The sequence below is a fragment of the Alligator mississippiensis genome, chromosome 2 (assembly GCF_030867095.1).
Source record: "Alligator mississippiensis isolate rAllMis1 chromosome 2, rAllMis1, whole genome shotgun sequence".
NCBI classification, from domain to species: domain Eukaryota; kingdom Metazoa; phylum Chordata; order Crocodylia; family Alligatoridae; genus Alligator; species Alligator mississippiensis.
The window spans coordinates 31,812,626-31,835,826 of record NC_081825.1 but is presented as its reverse complement, the minus strand read 5'-3'; the positions used below and the strand labels follow the sequence as shown (position 1 = coordinate 31,835,826).

At 43.2% G+C, this 23,201-nt stretch overlaps 1 long non-coding RNA gene across 1 annotated transcript in view; it reads right to left on the bottom strand.

Annotated features, from left to right (window-relative positions):
- LOC132248516 (uncharacterized) overlaps positions 1-23,201 on the bottom strand; it is a 195,368-nt gene that overhangs the window by 19,347 nt on the left and 152,820 nt on the right. Inside the window, exon 3 of the long non-coding RNA XR_009459719.1 lies at positions 6,587-6,715. This is a non-coding gene — a long non-coding RNA (uncharacterized LOC132248516). The remainder of the gene's footprint in view (positions 1-6,586; positions 6,716-23,201) is intronic.

Genomic DNA, 23,201 nt, shown 5'->3' with positions numbered 1-23,201 from the left:
TCCCCCCTTCCCCTCCCAGAGCCTGCCTGCCTGCCTGAGCTGCGTGGGGGCCCAGCGATTCCCTCCACGGCTGTGTTGATCCGTGGGACTGCCCAAGCTGGGTGCCGCCTGGGGGGGGGGGGGCGCCACTGCCACAGAGGGAAGCACCAGCCCCAATACCTGCAACCCAAGGACTGCTCCTCCCACTGGCAGTTCGCCCTCCCCTCCCCACTGGACAGGCAGGTAAGTCAGCAGGGTGTGTGCACAACATGGGGTTTTAATCAGCCCTAAATTGAAATGGTGTTTTTTAAAATCCACCACTTCATTAGGGCCCTCGTTTCATCTATACATGCCCAGAGAGTTTGCAGACCCAACCCTACAATCAATAATGTCTAGAGGGGTTGCTGCACTTGTAACGGAACTCTGTCTGGTCTTTTGTGAGCTCAGCTGCAGAACATGTACAAGTACATGGGCACCTAACTCTCTTTGATTCAAAGTGAAATGTGAAGTTCATAGGCAATAGACAGGAAAATCATACCTTTGTGGATATGGGCCTAGCTGATTTACTCAAGGTCAATGAGGCACCAATATCTCCCAAGGTTCAACTAGGCCCTTGCCGTCAAGATCAGTCATCTTTGAATCCAAATTATACTGTGTGCATCTACACAAGATGCTACTGCACAGTCATTACTGCACATTTATTTAGTACTTCTATTAGCAAGTACTAAATAAATGTGAACTAACTGGAGTTACTGCACAGTGGTGCCAGTGAATGTCTTTTAGGTGATGCCACTGTGCAGTAATGCACTGCGCACTGTCTACACTGTGACATGCTACTGCACAGTTGGTTTTTTTTCCGGCTACTTTGCAGTCAGCATCTCATGTAGACACACCCACTGTGAAACACAATATTTAGCATCTACTTATCATTTGACCCACTGTTTAGGATTCACAAACCTACAAAACAAATGCCACTTAGACCTGTTCCTGCAAAGCCTGTACGTGCTTAACACTAATCCATTGGGTTCAGTGAAATGCCTCACATGTTTGAAGTTAGGCACATGTGCAAGTCAGTACACTGGAGGCTTAGTCATAAAATTAAAAATCTTTAAAATACCTGCCTGTTCTCCTTCTTGATTAATATAATCCTCTGGAACGAAATAACTGCAGACAACCTAATACATAGGGTCTAAATCTGAAATATCTAGAGTTATTATTACAAAAAGAAAATCAGCCAAACAATTGGCAATTTAAGGAACAGAGAGTATTATTATACATGTGCAAAACAGAGGCTGGTGCTATTTCCAGAAATAGACCTGTAAAATATGGAACTGATTAAGCTATTTCATTTGAGAGCCTGTTCATAGTTTGGTCCCTTCTGATCTTAGGTGTACAGTGTGAATCACCACTGATTTCCAGATTTGTTTCTATATGCAGGAGTAAACTCAGCACAGGGTATATGCAAGAGGATAAAAAATGATGAGAATAGGTGTATATCAAATCAATATCAAGTCAGCAGGAGACCCATCCCGAACTTTTGTTTGAAAATCCAAAACCAAGTAAACAATTATGGTTTTGTGACCATTTTGAAAGTCAGTGCACATTTGTCAGGAGGTGCAATGAAGTTCATAAAATGTTTTGAGTAAATGTGGGTCTAGTTATAATCTCCCCCTAGAACCATGCAAAACTTGTTCTGCATGACTGTACAGTGACAATGAAGTGATGCGGGAGTAGTTTCAGATTCCAGCTAAGTGTTATCTTAGGAGGTTTGGGGAACTTTGGGCAAGATCCCAAGTAGTGCAAATTTTAGAACAGCTGTGAATAGGATGGGATTCAATACTGACAAGTGCAAGGTACTACACCTGGGGAGAAAGAACTAGAAGCATATCTATAGGCTGGGGAACTCCCTTCTCGTCAGCACAGAGGCAGAAAAGGATCTTGGAGTCATTATTGATTCCAAAATGAACATGGGCCGCCAATGTGGGGACGCGGTCATTAAAGCTAACCGCACCTTGTCATGAATCCACAGATGCCCATGGAGCTCAATCCTCCATGGAGTTAGGCAGCAGCACACAGGAATTTTCTGGATTTCAGTTTTGGGCTTAGGTACCTTAATTCTGCCTAAATCCGAATCAGGACACCAAAGTCCTTCACTGGCTCTGAACCTAAGTGCCTGTAGTTCCCACTAATATCATTAGAAGTTTTACACACTGGTAGGATTGGGCCTTCTGTGTATGAAATCACAACCCTTCTATATCTACTAACATGATCAGAAATTGTGTTATGTGGCATTTCAGAATACTAAACAGAATACATAAACTGCTCTTGAATTACTCAGAAAATAATGTACCGTTTGGGCCAAGCTGTGTGCATACAATTTCAGAGCGTATAGGCATAAGTCAAAAAGTCCCACAAATTGATGCGCTGTTTCCTCAGCTTGATAATCAATGCTTTATAACTTTCTAAGTTTTTTTTTGTTGTTTTTTTTTTCAAATAATGCTAGACTGTAACAGAAATCAACACAAAAATTGATACACTGTTATTGTCTCAAGTAAAAGGTCTGTCTTTTTCTTGGTGGTGAGAATTAAAACCAGATGGTCAAAGCCTTCAGTATCAGTAGGTTATTTGGTCAGTCAGTGTTATAAATGTAGTGGTTTGTTCAGCTTCTGAAACAAGGAGAATTTCAGGGAGTTCCAGGCACACAGAGTACAGAAAAGATTTGGGGCAGAGGCTGTGCGCCTGATATGTTCTGAAAGTTGCTTAAAATACTTTGAACTGTGTAAAAATAATACTTTAAGTTAAAGCTGTTATGCTTATTTGATTAATGAATGGATATAAACTTCAACCTGGGCTATGATTTTAATAACCAAACTGTTTAAGAAGGAAAAGTATGATCAAACTGAGCTAGGAAAGCAAGGAGTGCTATGCTCTGCAAAAGACCTGGTGCAAGAGCAAATTGAAACCAGATCATTCATAGAAACTCACCTATATAAAGATAATAATGGCTGGTAATTAGTAATCAACTTGAACTGCAACTTTCAGATCCAAACTTTCCTACAGCTAAAGGTGTTACTGTCTGGTGTTACCCTTCCCTGTGATGACTGTAGTGTAGTTATAATTTGAAGGTGCCCCTACTAAGTAAACTTGTGGAAGTTAGTAATTGAGAGATGGTCCCTCAGTTAAGTGTCTAGTTAGAGAAACCAAGGAATTGCTGAGTCTTGTGTAAAGCTCCTCAGATAAAGGTTATTGTTAGTTCTCATTCATATATGCCTGTGCTTATTGAACCTGGTGATCACTACAGGAACAAACACTTGCATCCCTAACTGCAAGTCCTGTATCTCTTCATATGGTTGTCCTGGATAACCTTTGAAGTACCTTCCAAACTTATGATTGTATGATTTTTTCTCTATAATTAAGAAATCATAGAATATGATTGGGGTCTGTCACAGTTTGTGGAGGCATCTAAAAAAGTACACAAGAGAAGACTGGCATGGTATGGGCATGTTCAAAGGAATTCAGAAGAATACATGGGAAGTTACCAGAATAGCACTACCAGGGAGAAGGTGAAGAGAAAGACTGTAAATGAGATGGAGAGATATAGTAGAGGGGGACATGAGAGAGGAGTTGGAAGAAGATACCTATGACCAAAGCTGGTGGAGATCCAGGATCTGCAACTGTGACCCTGTTTAGACAGGACAAGTGAAGGAACAACAACAACAACAACATGATTGGGGTGGTGGACTAGAAAATGCCACCTTTTTAGCTTTCATTCATTTTTGGACTACAGAAAAATAATAGAACAATTCTTCTGTTGCAAAGAACTTGGAAAGACTATAACAGATAAGGATGTTTTTGACACCTTGGATTCCTAGTTGAAATCTCAGGTTTTATCTTGTGAATCATGTATATGTATTTGCAGATCTAACCATGATAATATTGCATACCCCCAAAACCCTGAAAATTATCTTGAGGCACCCTGCTTGAGAAACACTGGTCTAACCATAGTCTGTATATATTCAACTTCTTGTTAGTAGGAATTTTCTAGAGGTTCAACTTGGGAAATGTTTCCCTTTACTAGTGAATTAGAACCATAGAAGAAAGGGTCCCAAATATTGTTACAAGCAGAGTAAACAAAAGTATAAAATGAAACAACTCTGGGGGGAAAAATCCATACCTGAATGGACTAGTTTCAACATAAGCAGAATTCTCAACCCACTTGCTCACTGTTTTCCTCCACAAGCTTGCTTCAAAAATATATCCCTAGTAATAAAACAGTCTGAAGTAACTGAAGATCACTAGGCAGAATGTGAGATCATTCATCCTAATATGTAAACTGCTTCATTTGTTAAAAGCAAGTAAGAGGTCCTTCGATGAAAATACCACATGGCATGTCACTTTGCTTTAAATCTGAGCTAAAAAAAATCAATTAGCAATGTAGAGCTGGTGACTCTAAGATATATACTGCAACTAGAGGTCTGGCAGAATGATGACAATTTAGAATGATAGCTACAGCAAGACAGTAGAGTTGATTAAAAATGTAGCAGTTCTACTGATGAATGTCCTAGTTCAGATTTAGAAAACATTGAGGAACTTAATTTTCCGCTGACTAAATAATCATTTTATAAACTGTGTATAATTCATGTAATGTTAACTTTACAATCTTGTTAAATATGACTGCAGCTAAATAGTTAACACATGTCCAGTGAACTGGGACTTGTAAAGGACCATTAGCATGAATTAGTTTATACAAGCGAGTAGAGCAAAAGCCTTTATCCTAGCTGTCTGCCTTTTTGGCACACACTCTCCTTGCAACCTAGTAACACATACTCTGCACTTAGCACTAGTTTCCCCACCTGAAGCAGCCCCCCTTCTGGAAAAAGAATTTTTTTTTTTTTTTTCAAATTTGGGGCCCTAAAGTTTGATACTAAATCTAGAGAAAGCTACCTATTTACAAGTCCTGATTTTCAGAGCAACCACTGCTCTCACTGAAATCAACAGTAATTTCAACATCAGCTTCAGTGGAAATAAATTTAATCCAAAGTGAGAAAAGCTGAATAACCTAGAAACAAAAGCTCACATGTTGACTTCAACTCAAGCAATTCTATTAGCGAACTGTGGCCCACAGTGAAAATAATTCAACAATGCTGCAAAAAGAGATTGTAATTGAAGTGCTGACACAACATTAACTACCCCTGCCTAGCTACCTAAGGGCAATGACTTCACTGAAACATATTAGAGCATAGTAACAAACTAAAAGACACTAACACCGCAGTTTTCAAACTATGGGGCAGGGCCCCCAAGGGCTATGAAGGAATGTTGGGGGAGAGCAGCTATGTGCAAGGCATATTTTCCTTTGTTTTAATTATTATTATTATTATATAACAAGAATGTGATATTTGATAACATCACACATTGAAATAGTATGAGTGAACCTTTTGCAACTGATTTCACAGGTGTTACAATGTATTTAATTAAGCCAGTGTTCATTTCCATGGCAACAAATACATTTCCCGCCTTCAGGTTTAGCATGCCTATCATACCAGCTCTTACAACACAAAAAAATTACAACAAGCATTTGTGCAGTGCAGCTTATTCTGCCGGTGAGTTTGATATTTTTCATATGATTATGAGGTGAAAATGGATTGGTACTTATTGCCGAAAGATAGTGTTCCGAAATGAAAGGCAGAAGCTAAAATGGCTGAAGCTGATAAAGAGAAAAAATCTGCAAGAACAAGAAAATGTGATGAAGCATATTTGAATTTTGGTTTTACTTACAGTGTAGGCAATGGAGGAATTAGGCCTCCATGTGTACTGTGTGTAGTAACTTTGGCAAATGGTAGCCTGAAGCCAACAAAATTAAGATACCACTTAGAAACAAAACATTGCATTCTGGTAGGAAAGAACAGAGAATTTTTTTTAATGAAACTCACAGGAAATTAACAAACAAAAAAACACAATGAAAAATGTGGTATCCACCCCTGCAAATGCATTAGAAGTAGCATATTGCCAAGAATAAAAAGTTTTACACAACTGGGGAAAAACTGATTCTCCCAGCAGCAACTGACGTGTGCTGGGTGACAGTGTGGCCAAGAAATTAAAATTGATCCTGCTCTCAGACAACACAGTCAGCTGTCAGATCTCTGACTTGTCAGGAACTATCAATGCACAACTGATCTCTCAATTGAAATTCAGTTTATTTGCAATCCAGTTGGATGAAGCAACAGATATATTGAAAGAAGCTCATTTAATGGCATACGTTGTGTATAATCACAAAACAGCAATATTGGAAGATTTTTTGTTCTGTACGCCAATTAGGATGTGTGTAACTGGATTTGAACTTTTTAACATTTTAAACAACTTCTTAAATTCTCATGATCCAAAGTAGGAAGCCTGCATCACAATCTGCACTGATAGAGCTCCTTCAATGGCTGGAGGTAGGGTGGGCTTGAAAACCAAAGTGTTTGAAATTGTACCACAGGTACTGTGGACATGTTATATGATACACTGCTGTGGCAGCGAAGATCATGCTGCCAGTTCAAAGGAGGGTCCGGGGCTCAGGGGGGCCCCAAAGATCATTGGAGAGCTAGCTCCAGGCATGATTACTTACCGTGTTGGGGATGAGCGGCGGAGGCACAGGACTCATTGGAACCATGGATGACACACTTTGTTAGCTCCTGCCAGCTCCAGTCTGCTGGGCATGCAATGAGTGACATCAGAAAAGCATGCCCGGCAATGGCTGTGAGAGAAAAGAATGAAAAGTCTTTGAATGAGCATAGGCTCAGACTAATGCCCTGGCAGGGGTAAAAGGAAGAGAGTGGTAAACTTTCTCCTTCTTTGAGGCCCCTGCAGACAGTCATGGTTGGGTCTTCAGATCTGTTGTGCAGACTCATTGGGGACCCAAAAACAAGTCACAGTGTGCTCAGACTCTACCACCAGGTCAGTGCTAGGCCACAGTGCAAGGGGAGGCGGAGCCCTGAGGAACATCAGTTAGCCAGGCGTCAACAGAGGTTCAGGCCAACAAGCCTTCCTTTTTACTTACCTTCAATATCAAGTCATGGCAGGTTAGATAGGGTGGACATGCTGTTGAACATCTGATAATAGCAATCTGCTGGGACCTAAGGACTAGCACACACCTAGTTCCACCAGGAAAGTAAGCAATTTGCTCCGATAACCCTCAGTGGCTTACAACCACAAAGACCTTGCAACTTGAAACATGGATCAGGAACTTACTGATGTTCTGAGCAGTGCTATCAAAATTGTTAACTCTATCAAGATACAGCCCACAAAGACACACCTCTTTGCAATGCTTTGTGCAGAAATGGGAGTCGAGCATGACGCTTTGTGTTTCATTCCCATTGTTAAGTTACACTATCAAAGAAATGGAATTGAAACTGCTGAGTGTTGTGGAGCCTATCAAGAATCACTTGACTTCTCTCAAAGCCAGTTTGGATAACTATTTTCCAAAAGGGAATTCACCCCTGAATGACTGGACTATCCAGCCTTTTGTAGCTGAGGCACTGATCTTGTCCCATCTCTCAAATGACAATCAAGAGAAACTGATTGAACTTCAGCGTGATGGGGCACTGGGCATTCAATGTAAAAATCAGCCTTTGGGGGAGTTTTGGTTGAAAGCTGGCTCAGAACTTTGCTTTGTCAAAGTTTGTAATCAAAGCTCTTTTACAGTTTGGTTCATCTTATTTGTTTGAGACTCTCTTTAGCACAGCCAGCGCAGAGAATCCAAAGTACCATCCGAGACTGGAGGTGGAGGATAACCTCAGAGTGTCGGTTTCAAAAATCTCTCCACAAATTGATCAACTGCCTGCAGAGAAACAGGCACACCCTTCACATTAATGGTAAGTACAGTATCTGTGAATTTGAAGCTTACAGGTGTAGGTAATGTAAGCTGTGTTAGTCTCTGTTAAGTTTATGAAGGCATATTTTGCATGTCTGTTTTTGTCAGGGTTGGGGTGGGGAGAGGGATGCATGAACAAAATTTTAGCTCAAAGGGGGACTCAGCTCAAAAAAATTGAAAATTATCGCACTAACAGCATACTATCCATGGCATAAATAAGGGCCTTTTCTGACTTCTGTTTATGCTAATGGAAGAATGCACTACAGTTTGGACTAGGCCCTGAGTAAGTAGAAAACAGCTAAGTGGTTCCTTTACTATTGTTTTTAATTTGATGAGAGACAAATAGTAGAAATAACAGGAGAAGGTAAAAATACCAGAAATATCTTGATAATGTCAAAAGGGTAAGTGACAAGTAAGAGTTAAGCTATTTTATTATGAGATTTTTGGGGGTCTCTAGAAAAATCCGAAGTTGAGGAATATTGGGGCAAGGTAAGGCAAAGTTTTATACTCTCATATGCTCTTAGATACAACCTGAACATTTTCTTAGTTCTTTTTGTCTCAAGCATCTACATGAGTCATGCTCTCATTGTTCCAAGGCAATTGGGCCCATTTTTAAAGGGAATAATGAAAATGGGTAAAAATTATTATCCTAATTATAGATGGGCAAAATGTGTTGGGTTTTTTGTTTTCTTTTTAAAAACCCCCAACAAAGACCTCTTCACAAGCCTGGAACTTGGTTCCAGGTTTTTTGTAAAAACTGGCAGGTTAACAAGCCTAGCCCCAGTTTCTCAGAAATCTGACCCCTTCTACATTTTGCCTTTACATTCCCAAAAATATAGTTTCCATTGTTTTTGTCACAAATTCAGATACAACACAGCTACTTTCAGTTACTTTATTTCACTTGGTTTAGAGGGGTTCACTGTAGCTACAGGCAGGGGTTGCAAAACTGTTGAAATTAAGACCACTGAGAACTTTCTATGAGGACCTTTGTGAAATGTACTGGGACATATTTACACTCTTCTAAGTCTAATGCCCAAAGTTTGGTGGACATCGTGGAATATGAGAATTAGAGGCTTAAAAGGAACAAAAAGTGTTACTACAGCACTGTATAACTGACTTGGAGGCTGATTCAGTTGCAGCAGCTATGTGTGGGACTTCCAGCTGCATCTATTTCATACAGACACCTCCTTCTCCTGAGATGTATTTGGTCTTCACAATCTTCCAAAATGTCTTTGTATTTGATGTTATCAAGTTTTTTGAGTAATTGGTCTAATCTCCTTTGGCTCTGGGATTCTGCTGGTGCTTTAAATTCCTTATTCAAAACCCTTTGAGCCTTGCCAAACAGGAATACAACTCACTTACAATACAGTGATTCAGACATAGAACTTTAGAAAAGAAGTTCTAAAAAAGCACAAGGCATGGGAAATGTGTACCAATATATACATATGGTGCAATATCACCCACTGTATGCTATGCGATAGTTAAGTCAGGTTAGTGTTTCCCAAGTTGAGCCTCTGACAGGCTGCTGTGCTGTTTATCTATGAATCACGCCCTATCTGCAGAGTCAGACTAACAGGTACTTAGTTTCTCAGTTGTTATTAAGGCCTATTCTGACTGATAATGTTTTACTCTCAGAACACTCACCCTTCATGATAATGAATGTTTCTTTCCTGTGTAATTTAAACCCTTCCTGGTGTCCAGAGATGAGAAGTGAAAGTGATTTTTCCCACCTCTGAAGGTGAGAAAAATGTTTAGATTACAGATGTTCTATCACCCAGTTGTGCTCTGGCTTTTAAAATAACATTTTTGTTTATAGAGCAAAACAACTCAATTTCAGTTAAATGCTACAGTAGTTGTTCTGTCACTCAATGATATAATGTTGCCATGACAATGCTTGGCAGTATTTCATGGAGGATTTCTGCATTTCAGATAATGGAATTTAAAAGGGTTTGGTTCTGAACTTTTCAGGGTCATTGTGAAACAGAAGATCTTGTCCTTTATCTGTCTCAATAAAGGAAAAGACTGAAGTAGTACTGTACTAGGCAGATCAGAGATAGCTTTCTTAAGACTTTAAAAGAATTGACCATCAAGTAACACTCCTTTCCCCCAGCCCATTTATCTCTTTACTTAAACCTGAACTGTTCACTGATAGGCATATGCATTTCTCTGCAAATGAATAGACAACATATGTCATATAAACTAGAGTTTGAAATTTACATCACTGAATACTACCAAGAGATTTCTTCCTCACTAGATGTCATTTCTCAGGAGACCCAGGAAGTACTTAAAAAATGTGATGATTTCTTTTGAATAATGAGAATGTACAACTTTGATATGGATATAATTCCATCATTCTGCCTCTTTCATACACTCTCATTATACTGAATGAATGTACCATATTTACTTGAATATAAGACAACCCCCTGATACTTTGATTCTATACATGGAAGAATTATAAATTTGTTATCATTTTCTATGTATAAAATCTAATCATTGAAGCTTTGCCTTGAATTTATCCCCTTCCCACTGCTACAGCATGGAAAATAATTGTGGAGAATAAGGTAGCTCTCTTGGCCTCTGCCCTGTCCCCAACAACTTCTTCCCCCTGCAGCCCTTTCCCTCTCTCCTTATTCTCAAACCCTGCTCTCTCTGAACACATGGAATTAATTTGAAAACACTGACCTTGAAATAAACATACCTGTAGTAATCTCTATATAGTATCTATAGACTTCATTCATTCAAAATTGATGTATTTTACCTTTTTTTTTAAACTGATGCAAGTTTTAGCACTGGTGCTTCATAAACACACACACTTTTAAGCAGCACTTTTATACCTACATATACATAGTAAAAAACTATATGTGATATTAGTTCAAAGCCAAAATGCTCATAATTTACCATATAGTTCATTTGGCTAGGCCCCACCAGAGTCAACAGTATTTCAAAAGCCATGGTGACTCCACAGCTCAACACTGTGTTTATATTCCAGATACTCCCCACAAAGGAGCCATGTGCTAATTAGCTCCCCCACTCATGACTGGAACTGGGATCTTCCAAAAAAGTATATGCAGATAAGATGCAGGACAACCTGGTCCTGCTCCACTTCATGGAAGGTGGGGCCACACCAGTCATATGTAACAGGCTGAGAGATGGGGCAACACAGGAATTCTGAGTGAACTGTTTGGAATCTCATTTGGTGATATTTGCCAGACATTGAAGAAAAAGGAATCATGGTAAATGGGAAAGAAAGGCTCAGCTCAGCTATGGGAGTGAAGAGGAAGTTGAAATGTGTTCAATGTCATGGCTCACCATGGCTTGAAGAAAAATTCAGGGACTGGACTCGGTGGGCACTACCATATCTCTTATTCAGATGGGCAGCACTAACTTATCCTTGTAGTAGGTTCCCATCAGTACGTTTGCCAAATATAGGTCATGTGTTTTATAGTCGTGCTCTGTGTTGACTACATTTAATCAACTTCATAGTTGGTTTCCATTACTAAGCCTATGCTGCTTTAGGCTGCAGTTAAATGAAAGACAATGGGCATGTCTACACATGCTTTTACATGCACCTAAACCTAATGCCCATTTACCTAAAGTGCATTTATGAGATTTAGGCATGTGTCTACATGTGCACACGCTAAGGTGCATTAATACATTGTACTTGGACTAAAGTTAGTCCCAAGTCAGTTGACATACACAACGTTAATGTACCTTAGCTTCTTTTCACGCATGTTAAGGCTTTTCAGCTATTTGCACCTAAATTTGATACCTGCTTTTACAGGTATCTCCTGTAAAAGGTCCTTAAATCAGAACATGTAGATGTGCCCAATGCATTTAATGGCAGTTTCCTTTGAATGTAAATGCAAGATGAAGTGGTTTTTTTGCCCACAATAATTGGGTAAAAAACCTTGTCTTGTATTCAAGTAAATATGATAAATATCAGAATACAGTACAAGATGATGAATTAAAGAAAACAAACCCTGAAAAGTCAACCTACAATCATATTGTAGTAGGAAGTTAAAAATTATTAGCCCATCAAAATGAAAAAGCTACAGAAAGTACCCAGTGCTCAACTGTTACATGCACTTATAACAAGATATATTAATTCTAAATAAGTTTATTTCAGAGTATATAAAAATAAATTTGTTGTTTGTGCATGTTGGCTAAGAAAGGCATTTTTATTTAATTAAAAAAATAAAAGTATATTATCCTAGGAATGACTTAATATACGCTCTTATACCTTGTCTTCAGATGAGTCTTGAGGCAGAAGAGCAGATAAAAATTTAACTATATAGGTTATGGTTGGTATGCAACATGGAGTGTGAAGTTAGCAAAATGTATATTAATCACAAGGAAATGTGGAATTTAGGTATCTGCAATTCAGCTCTTTCTTATTTCTTCTGGTGCTGAGAAAAGCAACTTGAGTCAGATTACAACTCCATCTATACATAGTGTGGTTTGGGCATTTGTCATAAGAGTTTGCATGAAATTATATTAAATATGTTTTATCTATCACAGATAAGTAGCAGGCAAGCATTTTAATATGCAGACACACCCAATGGGACAGGCATGAATGTCAGCTTGTCTATAGTCTTTAAATAATTGCACATTTTCCTAGATACTAACGTGTGTGACTCTTTCCAGGCTAAAAGCACGTCCTCTACATTATTTCAGAGTAGCAAGCAAAGATGGGAAAACTGCAAGGCATTTGCGCGTTAACTTATAGTAGTTATAGTTTAAATAACCCCATTAATGTGTGGTATTTTGAAGTTTATTACGTAGAGCCATGATAAGTATAATGAGTGAGCAAATGGGAGTACTGCAGAATAAATAACACTCTTTTGCTTACAAACATCTCCATAAGTTACAATAATAAAGTGTACAAAGTGACAACCCGTGAAGAAGCATGGTTCAGTTGGCTACACTAAACTTTCCTTCCCAGGCAATAAAAGAAGCTACAATAAATTTTTTATGTGTAAAGTTAATTTTTCATTATACCAACTAACATAAATGCAATCAAAATGTCAGCAAAGGTTTTGGTTTGATTTAGCCCAGGACTTTAAAAGATGTTACTCATCTCAAAGGTGGTTTTAGACATTCTTAATGTGTTTTTGAAAAATGTTTTATTGTCTCTAAGACATCCTGAAAGTTTCCACCTTTGTAAATCTAAAGGGATTTTTAGTGGAGTTTTATAAGCTTGTTTTACCAAACAAAGATTTTGAGTCAAAATGTCATTGAAATCTGCTTTTATCAGGATGATTACCTCCTGCAAAATTTAATCTTTTTAACTTTGAAAAGATGAGCATAATAGCATTGTACTCTGGCCAATGTTCCATTCTTCAGCCTGTAGCTCTTATTCAGGTGGTTAGTCATATTTTAAAGTCAATGGAATTAATTGCCTCTGTAAGGGAGTAGAATACCCTTATAATAAATGAGGTTCCAAATTAACAATGGATTCAACAGAATTTTAGGTTTTAGAATGTTAGGCCTGGGCATTAAAGAAATCTACATGTGCTTAAAGCATGTAAAAAAATAAGCATAGGATCTAGAGCCATGGTGAACTTTTATTTCCACCTGTTTTATGTTCAAGTTAAGTTACATCTGTTTTCTGCAGTCTAATGGATTGTAATGTAAAACATCTTGAGCAGAACTCCTTTATACTTGGCATTTCCACTTCACAAGAAATTCCAGTTTTTTAATATTTTCATTAGGCCTGAATTGATTTATAAGAAACACAATTTGTACAAAATATTGCTTTTGAAAATACCAAAATGACCTCACCCAAACATTTCATTTCAATAGGGTCCAAGTGCTGTGTTTCAAGGGGTGTGTCCAGACAAGTATGCACATGAAAAAATTAAAATGTGCACGCTGCAAATGAAAAAATGTTCTCTGTGCTGCATATTTCCAGTGCAGGCTCAAAATTTGATACCTGGATATCCAGGTATAAAAAAATACCCCAGAAAAAAAGCAGGGCAGAAGGACCATGCCGTGAGGTAATTGGGAAGCCGGTCCTTTGGAGAGATGCTCTGGTTTCTGGCACCCATGGGGTGCTCAGGACGTGTCAGAGCCCCCCGCGGCATAGCGTGGCCCCGATCGCTTCAGGGCTCAAGCTGCCTGTGCCACTTCTTGTGGGTGCGGCCCAGCCTGGCTCAGGGCTGTGTGCCTTTCTGCAGATCCAGGCCACTCGCACTGTCACCCAGGGGCCGCAATGCTTGCAGGGACCATCTGTTGTGCCGGACCAGGTCCTGTGTGTACAGGCCCTGTGTGCTGCCAGGCCAGGCCGGTTCTGTGGAGGCAGGACACAGCCCAGCATGACACGTGGTCCCCATGAGTGGTGCTGACTCTCAGATGACAGCACAAGTGACCCGGAGCTGCAGAAAGGGGCATGGTCCCACGTGACGCCACGCCAAGCTGGGCTGCACAGGCAATGCTAGCTGTGCAGGCTGCACAGGCAATGCTAGCTCTGAAACGATTGGAGCTGCACCATGGTACAGGAGAGCTCTGGCAGCAGTGGCACTTTAGCACGGCTGCTGCTGCTAAGGGGGGGAGCTGTGGCCCTGCGGGGGGGGGGCAGTTCATGTGCTGTGTGGGGGAACTGCACCCTGTGGAAGGTAGGGGACCCACCCCTCCTGAGCAACTCCCCTATACAGTCCCCCCACAAACCCTCTGCACCTACCCACACACTGACCCGCATCCCCCCCGCCACATTTCTCCACTCCCACCCCCATCCTGCAAACCTCACATCCTCTACAGGTGCTGGCCCTGCCCAGTTCCTTTAGATTTGGAAGAACTGGGCAGGGTTATTCTTCCCATATGGCACAACTTACCCCACACCAAAGTGCATGTCCGGGTAAAGAGACACTTACCAGATGCTGCAGGACCGGCTGACAAGATGACATCATTTCACCGGTGCTGGGAGCATTTGCAGCATTGGAGACCAGCACAGCTTGTAAAGTGTCAATTAATGAGCCCCTGTAAGAGGAGCTAGACTTGATTAGTAATTTCCCTGGAAGGGGAGAGGAGCCAGAGCTGAGAGACAGTTGCAGTGATGGAGCCAGCTTCCTGCGCGAAGGCACGGGTGTGACACAGGCAGCGTGCCTGAAGGAAAACAGAAACCAGGCAGCCTGTAACACCAGGAGTGAACCTCATTGGAAACTCTGCGGGACCAGGTACTCCTGCTTAGTTAGAGACTTTGTTGCTAGACATCAGGAATGAACGTTTGTGGACTGACTACGTTACCTGACCAGGCTGGAAGCAGGATCTCTCCAGGCGAAGAGAAGGAGCGAATTAAAAAGCCTGCAGTAGGCCAATTAACAATTTGATTTGCGGTTTGTTTATCTCTGCTTTATGAGAGAGAGAGAGAGCAGAGGTGAGGAAGAAGGAAACATCGAGTGCTGGTTAAGGACCTCTGCCCTCCCAGAAGCTTGTTTCAATGCATAAGGGTGTTACTCCTGTGGGAGGTAGTTTGCCGGCTTCCCCACCTGTAGTAGCATTAAGGAAAGAGTGAGCGTCACCCTGGGCATTAGTTAAAATCAGAGGCCACCCACCTGCAAGTACTAACTGTAACTCCCATCAAAGTCGTGGCAGGCAAGAAAAATTCAGGGGAGGTGGGGAATGCTCTGCCAAAGCGCACTGTCTTTCTGACTTGATTTAAGACACCTGCTCACAATCATCATTTTTGTACTTTTGGGACTAGTAATACTGTAGTCACTGCAACCTCCTTTTCTCTCCCTTTTTTGATAACCATTATTTGTTCTTTGTTCATCTGTTCTAAATGCCACTGTTCCTAATTGTTTGACTTGGCCCACTGGTCTCCCTGTATCGCAATGGCTCTCTGTCATGTGGTATGTCACACACATATTTCTTATCCTTCCAGGCCCTTCACCGCTTCACATTTGGAACTGTGTACAAGATCATTTATGAAAGCCACTACAACCTTGTAATAGCAGTCAAAAACATATGCATATATTCTGAACTCTGTACCAAGAGGTAGCAGATATTAAGGTGTTGTTGGTTTTCTTCTGAAAGATAAATCACCGGGTATGCTGGGAAATGAAGAATTCATTTTTTCTAAACAACCTTCAACAGTTTTACATTTACTTTCTTCAAGACCTTTTAATGTACTTTTTGCAAAAAAAAGAAAAAGACAGAGACTCTTCAAAATAGCTAATAATTTATGTCTTATCCCTCTAAAATTCTTCAACTGTTCAGAATAGACAATAACCTCTACTCAGGATGTGGGACATGAAAATCCAGGTCTCTGCTCTACTTAATTCAGAGCAAGGACTTGAACCTGCTTGAATCTTCCATATTCCATGTTGTAACAGGGATCATAAGCCCCTGTTACTGAAAGGGCCATCCACCCCCAGAGGGGTCATCTATGGGTCGGAGCCAAGGGCCGTTCACCCCAGGAGAGGTCATCATCAAGACAAAAGACAAGACTGAAACCACACAGCTGTGACCACCCACAGGTGTCCTGAATAACAGAAGAGAGTATGGAATAAAAAAGGAAGAAAGGAGAGACTAAGCCCCCAGCAGAGGACTGGGGACGATGGAGCTTCTGGATGCCTGGGACCACAGAGGCTGCAAAGGAAAGGAGCCAAAGGATCCTGAGGTCAGAGACTGACACCAGGAAGTTAAAAGGAGAAAAAGAAAGGTATTTACCAAAGTGGGGGAATCAGTCAGTGATTGGCTGAGGCAGTGGCTGTGGCTGTTTCAGTCAAGCCAGCATGGCCAGTAGGGAGGGACTGGAGCCCGTACCTTAGTTGACTTGGCTGGTGAGGCACAGCCAATGCAGTGGGAAGAGTGAGTCCATATCCCCAGCAGGCTCAGCAGAACCATCTCAGCTAACTCAGGGACCAGAATCAGTCTCAGCTGGCTCCAAAAGTGCCACACCAATGCTGTGGGAAGGGAGAATGGAGCCAGCATCCTTGACAGACTCAGTGGAAGAGAGCTGAACAGGCAGCATCTCTACATTCTTGGCAGCAGCCACAAAGCTGGCACTGGGCATGGAGATGATATCCCAAGGGGAATGAGAAACCCCATGGCTGGAGCAATAGCTGTAGTGTATCCACTGAGGGTCAGACCTGCAAGAGGGGGATAAGTAGACCCTGTGAAAAGAAGAGATAAGAAACCCCCAGGAAAGAGAGGGAGAAGCCATCCATGGGGAGGGAATTCATTTTTCACCTACTAAATGAATTTCATGTTCTAAAAAGGTCAACTCACCTGAGTCTTCTTTTCTTCAGTCTTCCCATCAAAGGCATGGCAGGTGGGTCAGATCAGGAAAGCCCCTAGTATAGACACCAAACTTGATAACACATGTAATAGCCCTAAGCACTAGACTAAAAAGTCACTCGTGCTCTCCTGTTTGGACCGTTCCACTGTGGTTAACTAATTCAATATTCATTGGGGCAGTAAGACTGTTCTACAAAATAAAACTGACTCTTAGAACTGAACTAGAACTGACTCAGAACCTTGCTTTAGAATAAAAAAAAGTTAGAGTTGGGAGAAGGTCATCTAGTCTAACACACTGATGAAAGTAGGACCATCCCTAACTAGATCATCCCAAACAAGGTTTTGTCTAGCTGGGTCTTAAACCTTCAAGGATGGATATTTTACAACTTCTCTGGATAATCTGTTCCACTGTCTGACTACTCTCCTAGTGAGAGATTTTTTTTTCCTAATATCTAATCTAAACTTTCCTTACTGCAACTTGAGACAATTGCTCCTTGTTATGTCATCTGCCAGCACTGGGCATATCTTCATGAAACACTTTAATCTGCAGGAGGACAAATTACTGGGCAATTAGTGTCATTAGACACATCTTCACATGCACATTTACTGTGCAGTAATTTAAATTACTGCACAGTAACTGAAAATTACTTTGCAGTACAGGTGTGTGTCTCCATGTGCACACCCAAACTGCACAGTAATTATGGTGGCTTATGTCGATTTGGGTGTAAATTTGCTACCAGACATGTGCATGATGCAGGTAGTAAATTTACAACTAAGGGTCTGCCAAGCCACTAGGGGGCCAGCTGGAGCCCAGCCCCAGGGCTCGTACCTGCTACTAGGCTGGATGCTCTCTGGAAGCCCCTAGCTGCAAGGTATAAAATTATTGTGTTTGCCTAGGCTTTCCCCTTCCTGAGCTCCTTCCTGGCCACAGGTGAGTGCTGCAAAGGACTGCAGATTGCTGCACCCCTTGCCCAGACCTGTAATCCCACCAGGGCTACTGGCCCTGCCAGCTGTGCCATCAGGGCCAGCACCTGCTCCCCAATGCTGCTCACTCCCCACCTTTCTCTCTTTGCAAGATCATGCTGAAGCACCTCAGCCATGCAGCTGCAACTCCCTAGATGTGCTCCTATTGGGGGTGTTGTTCCCAGCCTTCTGGAGCTGGCATCACAGGGCCAGCCACATGGGGGCCCAGTCGGCCAGTGTAGGGAATAATGTTCTCCTTCCCCCTGTGTCCAGCCCTGGTCCTGTCTGCATGTGCCTGCCCATCCAGAGACACAGGGGCCCAAACTGGACCTCGGAGGATGTGTGCACCCTTGTGGCACTGTGGGGTGAGGAAAACATTCTGAGGCAGTTCACCTAGGGTGGGCACTAAAACACCACATTTATGAGGCCCTGGTGACTGGGATGCATTCATGGGGCCACTCCCAGTTGGTGTGGCAGTGCCGCATTAAGGTCAAAGACCATAAGCCCAGTGGGTGGCTGTGAACAACCACAATTGTGAGTCTGGTGGGGCCTCCAGGACTATGCCCTTTGTGTGGGTGCTGACCCACAAGCTGGTGCCTGGGAGCCTGTGCCCACACCCAACCCTAACATCTCCAGTGACACATCACCAGAGGAGTGTCCTTGGGCCTTCAGCACCCCATCCTATACTATGACAGCCACCCACCACCCAGCAGCAGGCCCCCCAGTAGGCCTGTGCTGAGGTGCAGCAATTCTTTTACCAGAGAGGTACCACTGCCCTAGATCCCACTCCAAGCCACCACCTCTGACCTGCTCTGGGGCTGCATGCAGCTGTAGTGAGCAGCAGGGCTGGGCCTAGGTGGGGGAGCTGGGCGGCAGGTGCAGTGGGTGGTGAAGAGGCTCTGTGGGGAGTGAGGGAAGGGGCTCAGGGGGCAGGAGGGATGGGGGTCTGGTATGGGGGAGGGATGGGCTCTGTTGTAGGGGTGAGAAAGGGTTCTGTGTTTGTGGAGGGGATAAACTACTTTTCTGAGAGCTTTCCACAGTGAACGTGGTGCTGGGGCTGCATGGTGGGGCGAGGGTCCAGGGGTGGTTGTCCAGGCGGGCTACCGTAGAGAGTGCAGGAGCAGGTGGTTAGCCAGCACCTCTTGCACCTGGTACCCTCTCTGGTAGGTGAGTGGCTCACCCAAGGACCCGGTGGAAGTGTTCTTCTGCTGTCACTCCACCACAGCTGGTGCTCCTGGTGCCAGGCATCCTGTGCCCACTACACCTTCTCCCCCCAGGCCTCACAGATGTTATGCAGTATGCAGGCTGCAATGATTACCTGGGGGATGTTGGTCTCTGCAGCCTTGAGGTGGGCAGTGAGGGTGCACCAGTGTCCCTTCAGTCAACCGCGGGCACACTCCACCAGTGCACGGATCTGACCTCGGCACTGGTTAAAGTTTGCCTAGCAGGGGTGCATCTGGCTGGTGCTGGGCCACATAAACCAGGGGAGGAGTGGGTAGGTGGGATGAGAAGAGGTCAGATCCCACCCCCACTGCACCCAGCTGGAGGAGGTCTGGCACCCCAACACAAAGTGCCTTCTCTCCACCAGGACTGGCAGGGTGGAGTTGTGGAAGATGTGAGCATCACAGGTGCTGCTCAGCCAGCCAGCTCCCATATTGGTAAGGTGCTGTGGTAGTCAACAACATCTTGGAACACAATGGAGTGGAAGCCCTGCAGAAGAGAGTCTCCAACCACCACCACCCATGGCTTCTTCTTGGTGGCTGTGGTCTCCTCCCACCTTTGGGAGACCTGTCCTGTCTTTTACCAATGTAACATGCTCCTACTCCTCTGTTGCTAGGGCTCCATATCTGTTGTCCAGAAGAACTGCTGCAGGTGGAGATGAACATTTCTACTTGCTACCAGAGTCACAAGCTTCCAGCTTCCACCTTCCTTGCAGCCCATGTCCTCTCCCTTCTCTATTGCTGCCTTTCGCAGTTCTTCCTTCACAGTCCCGGAGTTCTGCTCCAGCATTGAATTGTTGAACTCATAGCAGAGGATGCATCACAGCCTCACCACCTCCTCCTGTAGCAATCTTGCCTGCTCCCGGAGAGACACCACAAGGAGGCACCACTCACATTGCAGGCACTCCCCATTACTGGAAGGAACCTGTAAGCTGCATTCCCCACAGCACCAAACCCAGAACTGCGTGGCAGTAGAGTACTGAGGGTCCCCAGTCCCTCAGGGCCAACACCTCCATTTGCGCCCCCTCCCCCCCCCCCAGGACAATCCAAGCAGGGTGTGGGGTCAAGGCAAATCAGCCTGTGCGGGGCCCTGCCTCCCACCCCACAGCATGTCCACAGGGGAATTACCAGCACGGCACACCAGCTGTGATAGGAGGGGTGCCAGACAGAATTTCTGGCCAGAACAGCAGAACAAGCCCACAACCCACTGAGTGGGAGGGTGAGCCACACAGCAAACACAGGAGGCTCTCCAGCTGGTGCATGTGCTCCCCCCCCTCCCCCCGCCAGCACCCGGGGGGCCATGGCCTTCTACCACTCCCTGCCCATTGATATGTCACTGCTGGGTGGAAGCCTCAACGGTGAGTGGTCCTACCTGGACAGACACCTCACAGACATAGCCAGTCCAACCATTAGGTGAACTAGGCGGTCACCTAGGGTGCCAAAATTATGTGCAAAACAAAATAACACCAACATCATTCTAAGTAACAGAAACTGAAAGCACAAAAAGCAAAGTTCTAATTTTTTACACAAATGTTCATGAGGATTTTCTTTTAATTGTACGTGTATTATCAATAAAAAATGTTTTTATTATTTTATTGTTCATTTCAAATATTAAATCAGTACATGTAAAAGTTCATTCTAGACGTCTTATTTTCCTCTATAGTGGAAGTGGTGGGGGCGCCAAGGTGCACAGTGCACCTAGGGCGCCAATTACCCTTGGACCTGCCTGCTCACAGATGCAAGCAGAAATAGTGACAGTGGCGCCACAATTGCAATGTCGTGCAGCCATTTCTCTAAGTCTCTTAATCTGCCACCTCTCTCTTGCTGCCTCTCTTTCCAAGCAGACCTTTCCTAGGAAACTTCCCTGGAAGCTGGCCTGTTTAGTACTCCTTCGTCCTAAAAGGTTCCTTTTTCCCTGCTTCCTCATACTAAGCTGAAAGGCTCCCCATCAGAGTGGGGTGCAAACTGACTCACAAACTGATAAGCGAACTGCCTGTGAGCTGCTTGCCTTGTTTGCTGCCCCCTTTCACTTACTCCCTGGTCACTCAGGGAGTCCCCTTTTATACCCTGCTGGCCCTGGACCGGCTCCACCCACTCACTAGGGTTTTTGTCATGTACAGACAGCAATCACTCAGCAATCACTCAGCTAGTAACACTCCCTGCTTCTCAGAGCACATGCCCAAACCATACACAGCCCACCAAAAACATTCAGCAAGCCACAGGCACAGGCAATTCTGAATCACTTACCTTGCCCAGGCAGGATCTGGTGCCTGGATTCTCTTCCTGTTCCCTTTCCTCCTCTTGCTCCCAGCAAACTTCCAGCAAACTGCTTGCCCTCTTTGCTGCCCCTGTTCACTCACTGCCCACTGTTCACTTAATATATTATCAAATTAAAGAGAACCAAAAACTTTCCTGCATATTCTCATACATCACTCAGGAAGCATGGATGAGAACAAAGTCTATAAAGTTCAGGAGTTCTAACCTTTCTGATGATCCATAATGTCAGTGGAGTGACTGAGATGAAATTGACCTACTAGTCTCAACGTTTAGCGAGGTGAGGTGTGATTGCTAATAAATGTTGCTCTGAAATTGTTATAAAAGTCATGTGGTTGGAAATCAAGAAGATGGCAGGATTAGTAGAGTATGTTTCAAAGTCAGTAGGAGGAATGAGGTTTTATACTGCTGACAATAAGAGGAACAGAAGGTGGGGAACTAAACTAGTGTCTGCAAATCCTGAGGTAGGAAAAATGTATCTGATTCCCTTCTTAAATGGGCATGTTATGCACATATGGAGGAGCTGTCAAAGGACTGTATACCACTTCAATCCCACTGGAGTCTTTACATGTGCAATTAATTGACCTGAATTTTCTGTGCAGAAAATTCTGGTGCATTAAACTACATCCCCACATGCATCCAAACATGCACCCATCAGAAGCAAATCTGCTTCTGGCAGGAGCAGTTCAGGACCCATCCTGATCTCCACATGGCTGGGAGCCAGCTCCCCAGCAGCTGGGACAGCTCCCCTGTGTCCTGCAGAGATCAGTACCAGCCACCTTGCCTCCTGCCAACTCAGGGTTGGCACCCAGGGGAACCTGAAGTCCCAGGTCCCTATGTCCATGAGTCTCAATCTCCACATGGCTGGGAGAGAGCTGCCTGACAGCCAGTGCAGTTCTTCCAGCCCCATGGAGATTGGGACCGTTCCTGATCTCCGTGTGTCTGGAAGGCAGCCTCCCACCAAGCTGGAACAGCTATCCCCACCCCATGTGGCCCCCTGCTGCCTAGGCTGACTAGCAACAAATTGCTCCTAGTCAGCATCTACACCTGCTTTTGGCGCATTAGTTTAATGCACTGATTTCTAGGTACTAGAAAATAGCATAGTATTCAACTGTGCAGTAATTGCTTTAGTGCACATTAGATTAGTCTAATGCACAGTAAAGCATTTAGTGTAGATGCACCAACACACTATTTACTCTTTGAGGGCTTAAATCAGGTGAGTAGTGCATAGGACTTGCGAAAATCACCATTAAAGATCATAGAACCCAAACAAGCCTGCGGAAAAAAGTAGACACACAAAAACATTATCTTCTGAGGCAACTGAAGGAAAGAGGTTTCTGGTTCGTTTTTTTTTGTTTGTTTGTTTGTTTGTTTTTTAATCCATTAGCTGATTTTGACACAATTATAAACATGTAACCAATTCAATAAAGTTCATAAGAATATGGAATATCTTCATTTAATTTTAAAAAAAAACCCAGGGAAATCCTTGTCAGCAAGATATATATAGCACTAACACAGGAAAGGGAACATACCCACTATCCAGAACAAAACATATCTAAGTTGGTAGCACCACCTGTTATTTAGGTTGCTTGACACCTACAATGAAAAGCCTCCATGTTCAGTTACTTATCGTTTTGTCAGCCTCAGGATGATTTATTCCTTTTATTTGCCAGGCA